At 41.0% G+C, this 21,764-nt stretch overlaps 1 protein-coding gene across 20 annotated transcripts in view; it reads left to right on the top strand.

The window, feature by feature from the left end:
• The window catches only part of ptprsa (protein tyrosine phosphatase receptor type Sa), a 248,176-nt gene that overhangs the window by 21,400 nt on the left and 205,012 nt on the right, over positions 1–21,764 (top strand). The window lies entirely within an intron of this gene.

Consider the following 21,764-nt stretch of genomic DNA (forward strand, 5'->3'; position numbering starts at 1 on the left):
GCTGTACACTCAATGGCTCAACAGGTTTCATTTCATTTCATTTAGATTTAGTTACATAGATAAGACAATGTTCCACATCATTGAAGCATCCGTCAAAAATAATAAAAATCTGCTTCACACTTGTTTGTTTGTTAAATAGCTTGGTTCACATGTGTAACATTTCCCATGACATCATTGAAACATAGAATGCCCCATCAGCGGTTTTCTTATGTTGTCCTCTGTCCGTTCATATGTACATTGGTGATTTCAGAGGTGGTTAAAAACATTTGGACATACAGAAATACATATTTCCAAATTGTGTAAAATAGGTCCTATAACATTTTAGTGGTCATCACTCAATTCATTCTAGTGAATTACTCTCTGAAATTAGAACCTTTAATCTAAATGGCTTTCTATTTTCCATAAATTGTTCCTGCACTCATCAATAACACTAGTTAGCACTTTCAAAGGGTTAGAGGTCTTCCAGTCAACCCTAACCCATATCCATCTCTGCAGCCCCATAAATCCAGCCAATACATCAACAATACCTTCAGACTGCTCACAGCCCCATTGATCTGTGGTCATATTAATGTGCGGCTTATGAGCTCGCCGACATCCTTTGTGGCCAGACAAAAATGAATCCACTTGAGTGTGGAGCTTTTAATGGCCAAACTACCCTGTTCTTTCACAATGGAACAGATCCCCATTGTATTCATTCAGTTGTACAGACTTGCTTGGAAAAGGACCATTAGGGAAGAATCAGAGGAGCTTTCATTTTACAGACGCCTGGACCCCTGTCAAATTTAAAATGGAGGTATTTAAGGAGAGGAATTGTGGGAGAGGTTTAACATAAAACTAAGGGGTGTACCCTAGCCAAATTCCTGCATCACAATATTTTTGTCATGATATAATACGATTGGATATTTCGGTTTTCTTCATTTATTTTTTTTGTTGCATTATGCTTATACATTACCTTGGGATGTGATGTGTTTTTGTCTGTGGAGAAAATAATGATCATGTTTCAGCTTCTCAATAGTAAATTTGATTTCTAAAATACTAACTCTTCAATTTTACATAGCAATTATGTTCCAAATATGCATTTTTATTTTAATTAATCCCTTCATATGTTCCTGTTCCTCAGTAACTGATACAATCAAATTAACTCAACACCTGGTGATGAGTTATGGTTAGCTATGGTGATGGGTTATAGTGAGTTCAGTTGTTTCTGTGTGCTGTGTGCATCGTGCTGTGAGTCTTTCTGTTGGCTCAGCAGGGGCGTTTATTAATAAAAGCTAGCTGTCTCGCTCTTTAGTCAATACCCCTCCATTCAGCACAGAGGTTAGCCAAGAAAGGAGTTGAGCTCAGATTTTAATCTACTATCCTCTGGAATGTAGCCTTATGGTGATAATGTGTGTCTGTGTGCATGTTTCTGCTCGTGTTCAAACACCTGCGTAGGTTGGTATACATCTAAATGTCCATTTTTGTGTGAGAGTGCATACACATCTGATCCTCTGCTTGTGTGTGTGTGTGTGCTGGAGATGGAGACTGACCACACAGAAGGCACATTAATCATCCCTATTTTTTTCTCCCTCTGCCTCATGTAGTGTGTGAGTTGAGGCCTGATGGATAGCTCGTCTCTCAGCCTGGATTCCAACAGAAAGGCTGTAGTCTATCGACAGGCCAGAGACCCCTTGGGGGAATCCCCAGCTCACCCCACAGCCCATACATCTTTGGACACTTAGTGTGGATCCTAGTGTACTTTTTCCACAGTTGGTGGATGCACTGTCCCTTTAATAAAGCTGCAGTGGGAAAATGTGCATTCAAAGTCTAAAAGGGCAGGACTTTAGTCCCATGATTTCCGGGTTGCCAGTCTATGAATCATTTATTTAAAGTAGTATACCAAAGTGATACATGATACGGAGGCTCTACTACTGGTGAGACCAGATTTCTCTGAGATCACTGCTGAGTAGGAGATCGCCTGAATTGGTTTATCTGTAATTCGTGCATCGCACTGATTTGCTTGCTTCCACGGACCATTCCCGGCATCAGGTATGTATGTGGGCAAAATTGGTGAGTCTATAGCATCTGAACTAACTAGTGCAGCTTTATTTAGTTAGACAAGCTGCATTTGGTCCGTTATTTACAGTGCTGTGTTTATGTTGAGAGCAAGAAAAAAGTCATAGTTCATGCTAGACCACGTACCTGACTCCATACCACAAATTCTTCTGACATATAATAAGTGCAATTGCCACCGACTGTATAGCACAGAGACAAAGTAACAAATGGCTGGTCTTTCTAATTTTTGCAGTAAACATAATATAAATTTGTATAACAGGAAAATTAAAAGCACACGCAAAAATAAGTTATCTCTCCTCTTTTACAACAAATCAGTAAAATTAATTTTTACGTCAACATGTTATTTTAAATGCACTTTGTCCTTTAATTAGCTAATTTTGTGTCCTGTTTGTAATGGTGGGAGGAGTAGAACGTGATTGGACTTGCATGCAAGTGAACTAGCATGCAAGTCATAATATAATAACATATATAACATAATATAGTTGAGTGGAAATTGAGTACTGTCGAGGAGGACCATATCTGTTCTCAGAGCATTGTCACTTATTGATGAACTTTAATATAATTTTTTTAAATAATATTCAACAAGTGCAAATGACATGTATGCTGGAAATGTGCAGCAATTACAGAATATTGCTTAAGCCCTACCAGTATCTATCATCCAACAAGAGTTGCATTTTTTTACTTTGATGGTGTGGGTCTGGAAACAAGTTATTTGTTTGAGTAAACAATCCATGATACTTTATCACTATTCATATAAACAGGAAATATTATTTGGAATTGCAAGTTTATGCAGTTGTGTTAATGGCTTTAACAGACTTTGCTACGTTAGCAGTCATATTATTGCATGTAGAGGTCATGAAAAGCTACAGTGCAAAACCATTATCCACACTTTCAAACTACAGAAAAGATGGTGTAGCAACAAGTGTTGCACTTTTGAAGATATTTTGCCTCCTTGTTGTGGCAAGAGTGCAGATATAATTTTTTACGTTAAGTATTGAAATGAAATGCTAAAGGACAAATAACATTGCTAATGGGTTGCGTATGGAGAGCATCTTCATGCAGTGTCTTATTTGTTCTATCATGAAAAGTGTAATTAAAAAGAAGGAAAGTAAATAAACATACCAAAGGTTTTGATCTTCCTCTCCATTTTTGTGAAAACCAAATTCTGTGGGTTTGCTATCTTTAACTATGCAATGAGTCTGCCCACCACCCCCTCCTGAATTGCTAGTCTAACCCAGATACGCCATCACCATGTCTTTTGTAGTAACTAATCGAAATTTGTCCCTTAAAGAAACATATCATGTCCTTCACTCTTTCACTTTCTTCTCATCTAATTATGCTCTCTTTGATTATGTCTTCCTCCTCTTTTTATGTTGAAAATCCACCTGTCAGATAAATAGTAGTAGAGTAGATGGACACATACACAACAGATACATATTTTCTACTTTCCCGGGCAGTCTCTTTATTCAGTGTCACTGTGGCTCTGACCATTGGACATCTTTTGTCATAGTGGTGTTGTTGGAATTTCAAGCACCAACAGGCATTGTAAATCAATCTAGAAAAGAACATCAGCTAATTGTCCTGAATGCAAATGTCTTTCCCTTTCAAAAGCAAAAACAGATAATCATTAGGACATGATGCTGATGTCCTCTGTCACTGTATGCTCTACTAGGCCATCAGTTTGAATTATTAGACACCTTACTCTACATTCTTATGGCAATCCAATCTTTGTTTTGCTGTTGATTGCCGGTGGCCATTTTAACACTGCTGCAGGAATTTTGGGAGGTGATGTGTGATTGGCTTTCAATGCTTGATGTCAACTGTTAACATTTGCCCATTCAGACCATAGCAAAGTAGTGATCAGTGCTGGATATGCCAACATGTCTCTAGTTTGATTTCTTGAGGTTGTTACTCTGGGAATGTTTAGTATTATGCATATATTTTACATCCTGCCATCCCCTTTCCTCTATGTCTCTCTTCCAAATTCAAGAGAAGATAGAGGGCAGCTGGGTTGGGTTTCTGAGCTGGCCAATGCTACTGTTTGACCTTTGCTTGGATTATTTGCAGCACTGGTTGCTCCTTGTTGTCTGACAATAAATAATGCAGAGGCAGCATTAGCTCCCCTCTTTTCTGAAGTGAGAGAAAGAGACGGAGACAAGGAAGTAAGGCAGAGAAAATTGTGAGCGGGAAGAGGAGCATTGTTTTAGTGTTGTGAGTGTTTTGAGAGTCACAATAAGAAAATATAAACCGCAAGAGAAAAAAAAAACCTAAAGAGGAAATGGAGGAAGAGATGCGGCTAGGAATTATAGAAAAAGATGGAAGTAAAAAGGGACAGGAAAAAGGAAAAGAATATACAGATGGACGTGACTGTAGCCTACCTCTCCTGTTTTTATTCCCTCTATGGCTGTCTCTTGTCTCTTAGTAACTCAGCGTTGTCATTCACCTAACCTTGGTGGCAGAGTGGAAGGGTTCTTTGCGCCTGCCAGTTGTTCTTGGCACGGCAAAGCGAGGGAATAAACCTCGGCGCTTTCATGATGAGTCGCTTAGCAGATGTCTGATGAACAGCTCGACGAAACTTCGATCTCCCAAGGACACAGTACCTTTGGGATCTGTGGTGGGATGTGCATGTTTGTGTGTGTGTGTGTGTGTGTGTGTGTGTGTGTGTGTGTGTGTGTGTGTGTGTGTGTGTGTGTGTGTGTGTGTGTGTGTGTGTGTGTGTGTGTGAAGAATCTGATTTTGAAATATCAACTCAGATATCAGATGTCTACAGATATTTGGCTTGGTGGCCCCAGTGCAGATAGAAAAAACCCAAACCTTTAGTAAATAGACATACAATATCTGATACACAACAGTACATGTACCATATTTCAATAACATTCCTATTAAAAATGCACCACAGCCAGCATTTTATAGCAGTGTGTGTGCACATATAGCTCGCCGTGACCCAAAAGCTTATGTATGAGCATAACCATATAGGGAAGTCTAATATTTAGAATTGTGTCCTGCCTTCATTGTATAGGTAAATGGATGGTGACAGATGCTTGTGTCAATGCAGACTGACACAATTGATTGTTACGGTCTGGGTCGACGTGTCCTGAAAGCAAAAGAACGGCCGTCTAGATTTCCAGAAGGAGATGAAGAATATTACCCCCGGGATGTCTCAGCCTTGAACATAATCGAGCCTGTCCACTGCCAAAGTGGATGGACTGCTCCAAAGAGAGTTGAAACAAGGTTAGAATGTGGATAGCATACCAAATGCTAACTGTATGCAAGGAACAGCAGTTACTTCCAGTAATAACAGCAGGTTAGCTATTGCTGTTGCTTAAAATAGATTCAAAACAAAAATGGGATAAAATTATGAGTTTGCCTTTTCATGTTAATATTTCTAAATGTAGCATTTTTTTTATGTAACAACTCTTGGTAACCATTTTTAGGTGAAAACACCCCACTGCACATGATTTATTGGACTACCTATAAAGCAAAAGGATCCTGTTTGTAAAAGCCTTACAGTGTTACATGTCAGTGATATTCTAAAAAACTAGAAAAAAATAATATACAAAGTTAATTTTGACTTCAATAATTTGCAAAGCAATACAACAAATGTAATGCTAGTAACAAGATTGTTCATACTTTCCTAATCAGCCTATAATGTTGATTGCTACAGTTTCCAAATCACAAAAAAGCTAGGGTTCTCAGGGGAAAAGATGTCCCAGGATCAAGATAAGCGGATAGTGTTAGCTTCCCTGATCTATACTCATCTGCATAAAGTGATTCATTTGATACAAAATGTCACAATCACATTTATCCATAACATTGTAATGCCCATGTATCACAATCCATACCATAACTGTATGATGAAATGACATTGAATCAGTAGTCTCCACTCAGGATAATCCCTGAAACATGTAATTCAAGTGGAAGTCTTTCAAGTGGCTCTGTGCATTTTGGAGTATTTGGCAAGCTGCTAGGCAGGGTTAAATACCTTGTTTCTCCATTGATGTTTTTGCCCGTTTCACTGGCATTGGTGGGACTAGCGTAATCATTTGATTGAAATGCGGTGGCTGGTACAAGAGGTCAGAAACGGGGGTTAACAGCTATCGTGATTAAGCCTCATTCTCACCCAGTGTGCCTATCCATTGGAATCACACCAGCGTATCCTACCAGGTGTGAGGTGGCAAGTACGCAAAATGCTTAAACAGCCCCTTGTACAGGCATTTACACCATGACCAGTATCAGCGAAATGAGAGGGGAGGGGGGACATCAGGACACTCAGGCATTGACACATACACACACACACACACACACACACACACACACCTCACTCTCAAGGTCAGGGAGTATTGCCAAATGGTAAGATAAAAGCAGCCCAGGCAGCCATGAAGTAGTCTGAGATAACATCACATGCAGCACTACATGAAACACAAATGTGGCTATGTATTTATTTATATTGGTGCTTTTTTTTATGAGAGCCTGTCTTCTTTTCATGATATTGAGACAAATTGCGGCATGGCCATGAAAGCTCCTCCGCTGATTAACTCTTCGCGGATGGCTTTTTATCTGTTGGCATTTGATGTACGACATCTTTGTAAGGGCTACGGTCGAATGCAATCACGGGCCCTTTCATTGCAGGGGCCCCCCTCAGATTGCCTGCTAGTTCTCGAGGGAGGCCATCCTTTACAAAATATTGACTGTTGCACAGTGTGCGCCTGTGTGTGTATTAGGAGGGCTGCTTTAGAGCGAAATTGCAAATGCCTTTGTGTGTGTGTGTGTGTGTGTGTGTGTGTGTGTGTATGTGCGTGTTATGCCTGTCTGTCTCCATGTACTAATGGTGAAATAGGAGGCGAGAGCCACCCAGAGGGCAAAGGTCACTCCTCTTGTTAAAGAGAGAGAGGAAATTCCATTTTCCTCGAAACATTGCTCCCAAATTTACCTGCTCTCCTGTCTCTGTGTTTTTTCCCTCACTGTTGATAGCCTACACTTACACATACGTGAGGAGCTCCCGAGCTTTCAAAGAGTTACAGCTCACTTGCTGCATGCTTATCTTTCAGCAAGGCTTTATTCTACCAACCAGGCAGGCTTTCCCTCTCTTTTTAACATGCCTTAATGAGTAACTACATTTACTTTTTCATGGGAAGGTTAAAACATTTTGACCAAGATCTCATCTTTTTCCTCATTGACCATTTTCTGTGAATTAGTGAGGAGAAGTGGCAAGGCTGCTTGAGAGCGGGCAACTTCCACAAAATGTCACTCTCTTGTCCCACATCTTTCTTCTTACACTGAAAAGCTTTGTATGCATGCATTTCTGCACTTCTCTTTAATACTGTACCCCGCCCATAATAGGGGCTCACAACAGAGATAGAAAGGCTCTTGTGGCTTAGCTTTTCATTTCTATGTACTCATTACTTATAGCATCCCCAGAGTGCATGTTTATGCATGTGCCTACTGTTTATGTTTTAAAAAGTTCAAGAAAAAGGGAATTGAATAGTATGAGTTATCAGGATTGTTTTCAAGCCAGTAGCTAAGTTTACAAGGATAGCCTACATGGCAAACGTTTTAGCTTGTTAACAATTCACTAGGAATGTAACGATACACTCAACTTATGATTTGATACGATTTTAAGTTCACATATGATTTTCTCACGATTTTTTTTAACAGAATGAACTGCAGACAAATTACTGAAAAATATTCCTTTATTTATATAAACTGTGCAAAACAACCGATGTTTCCTTTCATCGAAGTGCAACTGAAATTGTATTTTATCTTAAATAACAAAAATTTAATAAAGAATGGCTTGTTTATTGCTAAGGCCATATGGTCAAATTTTAATTATGTATTTAAAATGTAATAACAATAACTTATTTCACCAGTCAATTGCTGTTAAACAACAAAAAGAAGAAAAGCTAGATGGCAGAAGGGTATTTTACAATAACTTTGAATGCACCATCAGTTTACGAGTTGGATTGAACGCACCATTTAGTCCCGTCTCTGTTGTTTCTCTGACAAGTCAGACTGGCAGTAGCCATAGCATCTCAAAGTGCAGCTAGTCTACACTGTGTCTTCAGCTGCAAACTGTTGTACTGTTGTCTCGGTGTTGGAATCCTTTTCCAGTGATATACTGTCACATTTTACACTGTTTAGCTGTCAGCATTTTAACAGTATTTAAGCCAGCTACTAGCTAATGGTAGGCTAATGTTACCTGCTGTGTAACATATCTAGTGTCACGCCCTAGGCCTCGCAAAAAACAAAAAAAAATCTCAACCTGGTATAATCTTTACACATTTATATCAGTTTTAAACCGATTCACGATGCATTGTTACATCACATCCCTACAATTCACTTTTTAGCAAGTGCGCTGTGGTTGTGTAAAACAACAACAACAACAACAACTGTGGACAGAGCAAGTGTAAATATCGCTTTTTTACTTTTTACTCAAGTAAAAAGAAAAACATTACCTTCACTTCACCTGTTTCGCTGTCTCCACTGTGGCCTCTGCGCTACTGTGTGTGTGTGTGTGTGTGTGTGTGTGTGTGTGTGTGTGTGTGTGTGTGTGTGTGTGTGTGTGTGTGCGCTAAGCCCAGCCCTCGGTCAAACACACAGAGGAGAGGACAGAGAAGCTTGCGCAACCACTAATGACAGCATAAGGTGGTCTAGAACTCTGATATTTTTTTTTCTTTTTATTCAGCTAAGGCACTGTGAAAAAAAGAAAAACACTTAGGCGCTGCACCTAAGACAAAAGGCATCCTGCTTCTTGAAGAATGCTCAGTGGGATTTGGACCTTGTAACTACCTATAAAGGTCACACTTGTCATGCTAGTCCCATGCTGTAATTGAATATCAAGTGAAAGTAACACAAGGAGTGTCAATGGTTAATCTGTTGTTTGGGTTAAGGTTTGAAAAGGGTCAGGTTAAGCTTGTGGTTATGCTGAAAAAAATGGATCAGAATTTGGCTAATGACTGGATTTCTTGGTTTGCAACAATGCAGCAACATGGTAAGGGAAAGTTTGTAAATTCATATTTTTTCACGTGCTTGCTAGTGCCAGCATTGGACTTTTAAAATGAATTGTTTCTCATTCAGATCTTGAACTGTAGTTATTGCCCTCACAAGACAAATGGAAAGATGAGTCAAAAACAGCAAGTGACTTGGACAAGGGAAACCGCTGTTCATCTTGTTGATAGGGGCGTCAGATCATGTGTCATTTTAAAAGGCAATGACAAATGGTCAAATCTTTTGTCATTTAGTTTGGAGAAGTTTGTTATTTTAAATAGTCATTCAACAGGGTGTCAAAGGCATCTTTCTGTTGCAAACAAGTCTCAAATGTGGGGACAAGGTATCCATATGTATGAATATTTTGAAATGCAAAGCCGATAAAGCCCCTGCAGCCACGAATGTATTGAACCCCTACCTGCACACAGCAGGTAAATGCTTGTAAGTCCTAATGCTTAATGTTTATTAACGCTTCAGTGGATAGTTTGGTGGAGCCTACACCACCGCTAATGTTCCTCCATCGGGTATGTCCTTGAGCAAAACAGTAGGGCTCTACCTGCTCTCTCGTTTTACGTTATACACGGCGCTTACGGCCAAGAGTCAAATACACTTCAATTGGAGTGGAAAGACAGTTGCATTTCCTGAAATGAAGCCTCAGACAGCTGGTGTAGGTATATTTTACAAAGACACAGTCACTAGCTAACACACATTAATTCCCACCAGTGCTATGAGCTTTCTGCTTGAATAACAGTAATTATCGCCTCAGTCTTGACGTGGAGACACAAACACTCTTGATGTCTTTGTTTAAACTAAAGTGAGAGCCCTGCCTCAATCGCCCACACAAACACTGCAAAACATTGTTATCTGGCTAGATGTGCATTTTGTTTTGTGTGTGTGTGTGTGTGTGTGTGTGTGTGTGTGTGTGTGTGTGTGTGCGATCTCAAAATAAATTATAATAGGCAATAGTCACATTTGCATCTCTTCTGGATTTTTGTTACTTTACAGTGTACATTGGGGAGAAAATCTCAGCGTTATGTAACTGTGTTTCATGTACTGGTATAGTCTAAACATTTGAATCAAAATGAGGGCATTGCATCTTTATATATACATAATAGCCACCAATGATTGTCATCCTTACTGGGGAAATACAAGTGAAACTGAGAAATTCTTTTTCAAAATGCTGCAAATCCGTTTTTGTTTATCAAAAGATATAGCCTATCCGAGGGGTTTTCAAAGTCTGACAATTTGGGCCCCCCCGCACACAAAATTAAGACAGGCCTATCCTAATATCTAATATTTCCATATACTAGAGTATATCTTTTTTGTACTGACACCATCTAGCCTTTAAGGAGCACTATTGAATTTCTGGGCTATCCTTGGCAGGCACTTTTCAAGTATATTTTTTATCTGATTATAGAACAAACATTTTGACCCAAAAAAGATTAAAAAAAATCCCCAGTTTGTTGAAAGCACACTTAACCTCACATTCCAAACCAGATATCAGGTCCATCCATCCGGTGTCTCTGGAGGAAGGTTAGAGGAAGGCTGGACAGGAGAGCAAGGTCACACCCTTACAATGCTGCTTCTGAGCTTGGGCTAAAAACATGTATTTGCCCTGTGCAGAGTGGGATAGTATGTCATGTAGCGACTCTGCCTCGCTTAAACCATGTGAGCATGTCAGGGGGAAAATTCAAGGTCTTGCCCTTTTTAACCATGTTCCTCTGCTCTGGGGTAACAGCCCTTGGGGTAGATAATAATGGAGTAATCCTCTTATCTGTTGCTGCTTCCCTCACCCTCACAGATCATTTTTCTTCTGCTCTAGTATATCATTCCGAGCTGGCACAGTACTGAATGTTTTCCCATTTGAGTTTTGTGCATAGTTTGGCTCAGTTCAGATTACACTTGTGAAATCCTATGAAAATGAGAATTTATAAAACAGTGTTCAGAGAAAAGTCAAATGATATTAATACTGTACCATACCAAAAGCAATAGAGCTGCCCCCTCCAAGTAAAGTAATTCAAATGTATGTAATTAGTGAGAGGAGAAACTGTCAATGTAATTATAATGTAAAAAAAAAAAAAATTATATTATTATTATTATTATTTAAAAAATGGAGAAGCTGAAGACTCCTGGTTCCTGGGGGACAAGTATTTTTGGTGAGTATGTAATTGATAACATGCAGCATTCTTTATTAAAATCATAAAAGAAACTCACTGGCACACATGCACTCAGTAGCTTACAATATATCCTGAAAAGCTACACACATTGGCAGACATATTGGCGCCTCCATCCAGGCTTGTTGGACACGGTGTGTGAAAGGTGCCCTGCTGTGTGGTTGGTGACAAGCACTATTTCTGTACTTGCTCTCAGACAGAGAGACAAGCAGGATGTGAAGGAGATGAACTCTTATCACACTGTCCTAAATAGCACCAAGGGACCACACCTAACATTAGCATGCTCCATTCTAAAGCTGTGATGCCTTTGGGCCACCAGTCCGCAGCTACTCAAAGGTCATATGAAACATGAGCACGTTTTTAAAGCTGATGCATAGGATTTTATTTAGTTTAGTTTTAGTATCATCATTGTTTTTTTTAGGGAAGGTCAATTTAGCATGAATGCTCTTTTTCAGCAATACTTTTGCAGATAGATACCCAAATATCAAATGTTGTACACTAAATGACTGCTGTTTAGGCAAGAGTCTTTTTTTGGAATTCTTACTTAATCTGAGCAGAGACTTGGTAAAACTGGTGTATTATTATTTTAAAAAACTTTGCAAGTGTTGCCTTGGCTGCTCCTTATTTATATTATAGCTGATTGTTTAATGCAAGTTGTTCCTTACACTTTACAGCATCGTGCTATGCTGAAGAAAGTTTTGTGCAATTACAATGACTCTTGTTATTGTGTACATATCATGGAAAAACACAGCTCTATCTGTAATATATTGTAGCTATTAATTTCAGCTGCTACTATTACGACTTACTATTACCCCTTAATTACCACTCTCCTGTTCAATCTAAAGGTGTTTGAAGGAATCTCCCAGTTAGCCAGCTGATTGTGAGATATACATATATAACATGTTTTTATATTACCCAACTGTGATGATGGGTTTTGAAGAAAACTCTCCTGATGTGATGATAGCTTTCAACTGAATGGCACCACTAGCTCTGTGTGTGTCTGTTAAAAAGTCAATGAAAGGCCTCTCTCAAAGAGCGTCAAAGAGGTGCTGACTAATTCTGTTCAGATGAACACACGTGGAAATGGGAAATTGCATTCCCATAGTTGGATTATGAACTGGATTGGTACTGGAGCAATATCTAAGAGCCAGGGGTAGGACAAACATTTTTTATGTCTGGTTTTTTGAAAAGAATTTACCTGAAACCTTTACCAAAAACAAAACAAAACCTTAGTTCACTTAGTCGCTTTGTTAAAATACATCGCTAAAATGTCAAATGCAAACTGTCTTTTTGCTGTTGAAGTATCTCTTCCTGTGTGCATAAAGATTAGACAAGTGGTGTTGTGACTGCAATTTCATCCCTTTTTAATCTGGAAAAATACTTCAAGATAATGTAAGTGAAAAGCACTCTCTTGCAATAGTCTTTTCAACATTAGTTTAACAATGTTATCTAAACCAACTAACTAATAAAGCTTGGGTAATTAGGCAAACTTTCTTCTGTAAACGGCCATTGGATTTTGCACAGCCGCAGTACTTCCTGGTCTGCCTTTTACCAAGTTTTAGATTTTCACTTTTGAATTCAAAAAGTTGAGTTAGCAATTGAGTCAACCAACTTATTTTATCATGTGATCTCTCAAATTTCTTGCCACAAAGGACTCTGTTGTGAAGGTGTGTCCAGCAGAGGCACTGTATCTTAATGTCTTAGCAATGAAACTTCATACAAAGTGACAGGGATGACTACTAATCCCTTTAGATGGGTCCTAAAGATTTTGGATCTCCTTATGCTCATCGCCAGGATTTTCATTCATTCATTTTCATATCATACCCACAATGCCTTTCTGTTCTCACCAGCGCTTTCTGGTTGTACTCAGCCAGGATGTGATATCGTATCACATAATAGAATCTAATAGAGGTGGGCGACAGGGGGACATAGGGAGATGTATTGTTTGTTGAAGGAGGAAGAGTGGGGCCCATTTGTCAAACTTTTAGCAGTAGCATCCTGGAGTCAATAACAAGACTGGCTGAGCATTGACAGACAACCCTCCAACGTACAGTGAATCTGTATTTTTTCACCAGACATCAATGTCTATGCATCAGCTCTATATACAGTATATTATGGCTTGCTTTTGGCAGGGATTGAGGAGACACGGAGGGGACACCAACAGGAGTCGAATACTAACTAAATGTGGTCTGAATCCGTAAATAGCGAGAGAGTTTAGACAGAACAGCCCCTTCTTTTTTTCAGAGTGTTTGAAGAAACAATATTGAATTTGGAGATAATGTGGCGAAGATGAAACACTGGCTGATCAGACGGCATCCTGCCGCTACTTGTTTAAAGTGCTTTTTTCACTCTCCTCTCACTAATACTCTTTTAAGTGTATTCATATTGAATGTTGGGAGATTCAAATCTATAAATAGAACACTGGGTGTAGGAAGGGCACTTGTGGAGGAGGAAAAACACGTTGATCTTTGATGTCTGTGTTTTACTTAACCTTGCAAAAAAGCCTTGATGAGATACCAGGATCGATAAATCTCCAGGGAGTACAAAAGATCAAATATGGGCCACCTGCGTTCACTTCGACTTTTCCTTCTTATTCCCGGTCCCCTCGATGGCTCTCCCATGTGTGTTCGCCTGCGCACCCCAAAGAGTGTATGCCTCTGCTCATTGGCTCCAGTTGCATTTTCAACCCTGCCCGGCAGCAGCTTCCATAACATAATGATCACTGTTTGAGAAAAGTGCCTCCTGGGGATGGAAGCAAAGCTGCGGTTGAAAAATGATGTTCCCACACAATTATGTGAGGACAGTGTAGGATTCCTCCCCCCCTCCCCTTATCTGCATCTTTTGGTCAGCTGACAAAAGGAAGGAGAAAAATGCTCACTCTTAGCAGCGGATTCAAAGTTGTGGTTGGAGTCAGCAAGGTGTGCCAAGTATCACAGCTGTATCCTGCGATCGATGACCTGTCTACCAGGGAGCTGGGATCAATGATGCCCTCCCTGTTCACACTGCAGGCTTCTCTTGTTTTTTCTCATGGGCATGTGCTACAGTTCTATTTTTCTTTGCTGGGCCTAGGTGGTGAGATTAGTTGCAGCATAATTTAAGGCAGACAGATGGAGACAGATAAGTGCTAAGTTTTATTTAGTTATCTCTGTAATGCAGATTGACTGCAAATACCTTTTTTTCTGTCAGCCAAATTTCCAAGGGCTGCTCATAAACATGTGGTCACAGGATTAAAAAATATAAAGCGCCTGGCCTCACAGATTTGATCCTTTATTACAGGGTCAGGCAAACATGGCACAGCAAGAGCTAATTTCCGCCAGTTTCGAGGGCAATCGGCTCATCGTGTCTTTAAATCCCTGCAAGGAAGCAGGATTGCACTTAAATAGTGGCTGATACTCTGATGCCTGTTGTGTTGAAGAGGCAGAAATCACAGCTGAGTGCTGTCCTTTGAGAGTTTGAATGCAAGTAAGCAGGGTTTTCCCTTGCTTTTTAGAGCACTTAGATGCAAATGACATCATACACTCATTTGCATATTGGTGACACCATCGCATAATTATTTGCATAAAGCTTAGTGGTTGTCCATTGCAGCAAAGGGAGAAATCACTAAAGCAAAACTTGGAGGAGAAGCTTGTTACTAAATGAGAATAGCTAGTCCACCTTAAAGGGGTGATAGAATGCAAAACCGATTTTACCTCGTCATAGTTGAATAACGACAGTTTGGTGGGTAAATAGGACATACATAGAACCTCAAAATCCCATTGACACCTCTTTCCTCTGCAAATCTCACAATTTGAAACTGCCTCTGAAAAATCTCAACAAACCACCAAGTTGACGTCAACTCGGTGGCTCCTCCTTATTTGGCTCTAGTCTCTACCTTTGTCACGCCCCAACATTTACAAAGGCTACACCACTGATCTGAGATCAGGAAGTCTTCTGAATAGGTTGCGCATATCTCAGAAATTGTATACATTGTTCGTCTGCTATTTCATCACTAAATTCACTTCTGACTACATTTTAGGAAATGTGTAGTAAGAAATCAACTATGTAGAGGTCAAATATGGGCCGTTTTACGAAAATTGATGGCTAATTGCAAATTTTGTCCGACTGTGTGTCGGCCGGTGCTGCCTGGGTTGCTGCCTCGCCGCCTGGCCTGTCCTCTTTCACAGACCCCGGCCCACTGTGAGCTAGATGGAGCTCCGTCACAGCCGGCAGCCCGCGGCACTCCATACCCGCGCAAAGTCACAGTTTCTGGGTTACTGGACTACCAAACGCCGCTGCCCTGACGGAGCTCCAGGGCTTGCAGCTCGCTGCTTTCCCTCCCCTCTTCCTGCTAAATGGCCAGTGTTTGTGAGTGAGAGCGCGGTCAGCAAGCTTGTTACACCCGCAATCTCTTACCACAGGTTCCAGTTAATCTTATAATGGATACGTGTGTTGAGTTATTTAAACAAACGGTCGGGGAAATAAACGCCTCTTGTCCGCGAGTCTCATTGATAGAGCCTGCGGCTGGATGGAGCTCTATCAATGAGAGCTAGCTAGCCTCCTCCTAACGAGACCTCTGAAATTCACAAAAATGCATTAAATTGAAATCGGACAAAGGTGTTAGCTAAGCTTTGTAAGACCTTAGGGTAGCTGTGATATACATGCCGTGATGAAATTTAAAGTGTAAATATACTATAGTTATGCCAAAAGTGTAGCAGCGATCTTTTCCCATAGAATTGAATTGATCGAGCCCCGGTAGTCCAGTAACCCAGAAACGGTGACTTTGCCGTGGGTATGGAGCCCAGCAGGCTGCCACTTTCTCGTCAGACTGTGTGGAGCTCCTGAAGTCCGACACATCTTACCAAATTTGCAATTAGCCATCAATTTTCGTAAAAAACTGCCCATCTTTGAGCTTTATATAGTTGATTTCTCGCATAAAAAAGTCTCAGAAGTGAATTTAGTAACGAAATAGCAGACAAACAATGTATAACATTGCAGTGTCTGAAATATGAGACCTGCTGTCTTGTCTCCAATGTATGTGTATGTGGTTCGCTCAACCAATCAGACCGCAGCTCATCTAAATATTCATGAGCATACCATATTTGGAAGAAAAGCTCTTGTTCCAAATAGGGCCATATTCACAGGATAGTTGAGGGCCCATAGAATAGCACTCAGGCCATTTTCAGCCCAACCAATGTTACATATCCTATTAGGAGACCTTAAGGAACAGTGTGAAATACCCTATATAATCAAAAGGGTTATTGCTGACTTCAGATTTTTTTGCCTTTTCAAGATGAACTTCATTATTACAACCTACACTTAGTTACACCATTGTCTTGCATGATATGCCGCCAGTAGAGCTCAAATTCTAAACTTATAAGCTCCTGTCTGAATGATAATGAGAGGTTTGCAAGAGGGACCCAGTTTCAAATAGGCAGTTGGGGCAAGCTGGGAGCTTCTAATTCCCCCTCTGCCTCTTAGGTCTTTTGGCAAGCAGAGAGCCTCTAGAGAGAGAGGTTGTGGGAACGCCATCTTCCTGCTCTCTATCCTAATTCTGTTGCCCAGCATAGTCGGATAAAGGGGCCACCGGCACAGCCTCCAATGTTTCAAGTCTGATTAATCCTCTGATTAGGTTAATCCAGCAATGCTTCAGTGGAGGAAAGCCATTCCACTCTGGAAAACCTCCTGCTCCAAAAAAGCCAATAAATTTATCTTTTTTTCATATCTTCACTCTGAAGTTAAAGGTGTTGCTCTTTATCACATACCTCAACTTACTTGAAAGTGTTTCAAGTAGAGATCTAGAGAGCTAGAGATCAGATCGCTTCTTGATTTAATTTCTGTTAGTTAAGTCTCCCCAAGACAAATACGTTCTAAACCCCAAGCTCGATCGAGGCTCTGCTCATTGTTTAAAGAGACAAAAGCTAATGAATGTCAGGTACAGGAAAATGCTTTACTTCGCGCCACTGGACGATACAATAGGAGCAATTTCCTGATTTATCACCAGAGTTGAGGCAATGAAAAGAATATGTTAATGAAGGTCAAATGACAAATGCTTTCTCTGGGTTCAGTGTGGGGTTGGGTCTATTATATCCCCTTGCCCCCCACCCCCCTGTCTACGGCACACATGCACGCACACACAAACTAATTTCTTTAGCCCTCTGCTACTTAATGATTGGAGGACATTAACTTCACACAATGTCTCCTGTTTTACGGATAATGCTTTTTTGTAAAGAGTTCCCATCTAATTAGCCTTTTTGGTCCTTACCCATCTCTAAAACACTAGATTAATAGGATGTGCTTTGCTGATGTGCAAGCCTCCCAGGCAATCCTCTGGTGTATTTAATAGTGGGGTTTTTTTTTAATAATCAAGCATTAGAGATTGTTTGTAATCCTGTTTTTTGGCATGCTGCCTTTGTCTTCCAAAGGACAAATTAATTTGTTTAGTTTATTAAATGATTTGAGTGATAATCACTGTGATTTGGACTTGGAGCCTACTGACTTCTATACAGCATTTTTCTGTCAACCATGATCATTGGAGCTGTGAATTTTAATATGCTGGTGAGCTAGTCTTACCCCAATTACAAAAGTCTGTACAGGTGTTGATGTTCATTGTGATTCATACTGTAAAGAAAATCCCAGCTCATCTTGGTGGGAGACAGGTTGAGCACCTAAATCCTAAATTTCTACAAGACGTCTCATTTTAATGCAACAAAAATGTGCTTCGTGCTTCTTGCGGTCAGCGCAGTCGGGGTGGTTTGAACGGCAATTTTACGCAACTGCGGCCTGGGCGACGGTGTGTGGGGGGTCTCAGAGGTGAGCCGTGCGTCTCCAAGGTTTTGTAACAACGTGGACAACGTTGCAATTATTGGCTACAGAAGAGAAGAGAGTCAGTTCTTGGAGCCGCTCTGCCTGCTGCTCTGACCGCTTGACCACAATCAGTATGAATGTCCAGTCGGTTCGCTGTCACCATGTGCGCCAACCGCACCACACCGACCATGTTGACATGTGTGTGACTTTGAAGAGTAGGTGGGCAGGCTGGTTGAAACAAAAATTGGCACACAGTTTAATCATACTCAAAGGAGAGTTTTTGGTTCCTGGTGTCACACGGGATGATTCACATGGAGGGAGCAAGTCAGAGTTTGGTGTCTTGACACTTTGACACAACACGTAGCTGCGGGTAGAAAAACTGTTGTGCTGTGAGATCAAGGCGATGACCTTTCAGTTACATGATATATTCTCTGTAACATCAAGGCCACCCTGCTTCCTCTCCGGATGCAGAGCCCAGAGCAACAAGCATCACTACTAAGTACTTCTGTGACACAACTCTGGTTGGATATCACCCCTTGCAACCACACTGCGTCAAGTTACACTGGGCACCAACCTAAATGGTCTTAAATTTTTAATTTGCGCTGGAGAACAGAGATCACATCTTGGGAGGATAGCATATCTGTAATTTATTTAAGAACCCCACAGAGGGAGTTATTTTGGAGGCAGAGAGCTGGAAGGGAAGTATCCGTGTGGCATTTTTTGTTCAGCCCAAGGGGCTTGTAGGTAGACTCCACTCGGCAGTGACCTTCTCGTGATGTGGAGGAGCGCTGAGCATGAACATTCTATTTATGTTCCAATCCTCAGGTAAAAACTGTTGAGTGCAGAAACTATTTCACTTCCATCCTGAGGAACAATGAAAGTGTTTGAATAATTGATTTGAAGTTTTGCTAAAACTCTGAATCCTTTTACATTTTACCAGAGAAAAGTGATTCACCAGCTTTGTCACCCCGCAGCTTGTCTCATCTTGAATTCCTCTTCTGTTTGAAGAAGCACTTCTCTGAAGAGTGCAGTGAAAAGTGTTCAACTTCCCTTGGTCAAACACACGTCACCTTCACTGCCGTGAAATACAAGCTTTGTCGCCATTAATTAAACCGGGCCTGATTAGCTCTGACAGGTGTGGTAGGTGTTCTGTTTACTCAAACAATGGCAACAAACATGCAATCTGCAGTAATTTATTAAAATCACCATCAAAACTGCCACTTATCCCCGGTGGCGGGGTGTATGCGCTGAAAGTGTGGTAAAAGGGGCCCGTGGAGGCTGCTGGTGGTGGCACGCTATCATGCAGTTCATCCTTAATGAGAGTGGATTAGCGGGGATGATCCGGGCTTTGTGTGTGTGTGTGTGTGTGTGTGTGTGTGTGGTGAGGGGAGCTGACATCATGACTCAAGCCAAAGTCAGTTTGGAAATATTTCCCAGAATACTCCACAATGGCAGATAACTGTAATAATACATTGGATGATTTAGAGAGTGTGTGTGTGTGTGTATGTGTGTGTGTGTGTGTGTGTGTGTGTGTGTGTGTGTGTGTGTGTGTGTGTGTGTGTGTGTGTGTGACACTCATCTTCTCCTCTCCCCACCAATCACCACGCAGTGCATCAGCCACCTCCTCCCTCACAGATGAGTGTAAGAGCTGATTAATATTTCTCCGCAGTGATTTATTCAATCATTTAATTATTTGCGAGCCGCTGCCTGCGAGGGGATAACAAAACATGTTTGTTTATCTTTCTTCTTTTCTTTTAATTTCTCAATATTGTGTAAAGAAGGAGCATCTAGACATGGGAAATGGGAATTTAAATGTTACGATTATTTCATGATTGGACTGCACAGTGTTTTTGAATGCTTTGTTGATAATGCTAACCCCTTAAGGCATGCATTTATGAGTGTGGTGCTACTCTACTAGGGCACTATTTATGCCACAGCTAAGCGAGGGTTCGTAGAAGCTTGTGACTTATTTGACCCTAATTTGAATTTGCATGCTGGAAGTTAAGTCAACATTTGTTAAGGAGCATGTGAATGAGTAAAACTGCTCTCTCCCTTAGCAACTGATGAGCTTCTGTCAAAACTTTGCAATTGAACCAGTGAAGCTGCTCAAAGGCCAGCAGGTAGAGGAGTGTGTCTACTGAGAAGTTACTTGAAAGAAATGTGTGCAAATGTGTGGATATACAGCAGTGCAGACAAAAGCAAGCATTCTCTGTTCATTTCATCCCTGAATGAGTGAAACAAAAACTCCTGAAGCCTTTGCCTCTCTGCCCTAGTTTTGACCCTGAGGTCAAGTGAACAAGTTGACTTTTAAAACACCCCACAGTCTCAGTTTGATGACAGCCATCTCTTTCCAGCTAGTTGCTAATCCGTAAAGACGTTACAATGATATGTTTGCTGTCAGAATGAAAACATAGGCCATTGTCACAAACAGCAAAGCCATTCTTCTACTCAACTCTAGTGCTCTCGATTTGCAAACACACACTGCAGTATACCAGATGGAAATCACATAGTCAGGCAACAGTTTGAGTAGCAGCCATAAACATGTGGCCTGGGAGATGATTTATAATAATTAATCCGCTGTGTCCAGTCCCAACAGCCTCCCACTCTAACCCCCCCACCAATCCACCACACACACTCACAACCTCCCCACCCCCTAGTCAGTCAGGCTTGGGAACACAGCTGTGACCAGCTCGGCACCTTTCCAAACCAATGTCACTAACTTCCCTATTGAAGGACATCGAAGGGGATTTAGTCCGTCTATCTTTCTTTCGCTCCCTGTTAAACCCCAGCACCTTCATAATAGAACACGCACTGTACTTTATCACGGCCATCATATCATGAACCATTAACATGAGGGCCTACAATAACATTATTTATGGAGGCGTTAATATTAATATCGACCTGTGTGCTGTCAGGCAAGCTGATTTACTGAGCGCTGGAATGCCAGGCCGTGTAGCAGTGGCAGGTGGACTAATTGAATATCAGTCACCGCATTCAGCATGCCGATAGACACTCACTCACCATTGAACAATAACACACACAGATGTCCAATCTATACATGCAAAAAAAACGTACACGCATGAGCGCACTCCAAACCTAAGCACTAAGATCTTCCTCGTGTGTGTGCCGGTGTACATCAGACAGGTCACCTCATAGACTTTTTAACCAATGTTGCATGGCAGTAATTATGACTGGAGCTCTGCTGAGAGCATGTTAGTATAAATGGACACTTTTGCACTTATCTGCACAAAACAGGCCCCCACTAATGAAACTTCAGTCAGAGTGGCTCATTGCTGGAGTGTTTCATCTGAGAATGGTGGCGTTTGAGTGTGTGGAGGTTCTTTGACAGAGCACAAAGGTAAAGGATTAGTTGGCAGCCGTGGAGAATAATGAGGTTGCAGGACAAAGGCACTCTGGTTGAATGAGGAGTTTGTTTTAATGACAACTCTTGACAATTTCAGTGAATTTGAAGGCACTATGACAAAAAGGCTTTTCACAAAGTATTTAACTGGAAACTCTTACAGCAGTGTTGCAGCTGAATCAGGTGCTTCTCAGTTGGAAGACAGCAGACTTCCAAGCATATTTTTGCTGAGGGGTGCTGCACAGTATAAATGTGTGTGCATGCATATGTATGTGCACGCGCTTATACACTTTCCTCCTGCAACCGCCGCAAGTGCCACAACTGTCTGCTGCTGCCACTAAGTGAGCTTGCTCTCTTCTTTCCTTTGCAATAACACACGTTACAAGTTACTTTCACATCCTGTCGAC

The sequence above is a fragment of the Sander lucioperca genome, chromosome 11 (genome assembly GCF_008315115.2).
Source record: "Sander lucioperca isolate FBNREF2018 chromosome 11, SLUC_FBN_1.2, whole genome shotgun sequence".
In the NCBI taxonomy this organism is placed as follows: Eukaryota; Metazoa; Chordata; class Actinopteri; order Perciformes; family Percidae; genus Sander; species Sander lucioperca.